This window comes from Buceros rhinoceros, unplaced genomic scaffold (assembly GCF_000710305.1).
Source record: "Buceros rhinoceros silvestris isolate BGI_N320 unplaced genomic scaffold, ASM71030v1 scaffold20841, whole genome shotgun sequence".
NCBI lineage: Eukaryota > Metazoa > Chordata > Aves > Bucerotiformes > Bucerotidae > Buceros > Buceros rhinoceros.
Window position 1 is genome coordinate 11,217 of NW_010396231.1, and position 248 is coordinate 11,464.

Genomic DNA, 248 nt, shown 5'->3' on the forward strand with positions numbered 1-248 from the left:
GCAGCAGCTCCCTGGGCTCGCCCCGCCCCCAGCCCCCGCCTGACACCGAACTCCGGCCAGGGGCCCCGGTGCTGTCTGCAGCATCCCGGTAAAACACTGCTGCTCTCCTAGAGGGCCAGAGCTGCCGGCCCAGCTCCTGGGGGCTGTTGTGGATCACATCATGGGACCTGCCTGTTCAAGTTCCAGGGAACAAAAGCTTCCACGTGTGGTGGGATGGGAACCCCCTCCGTTGCCTGCAGGCTCCATCC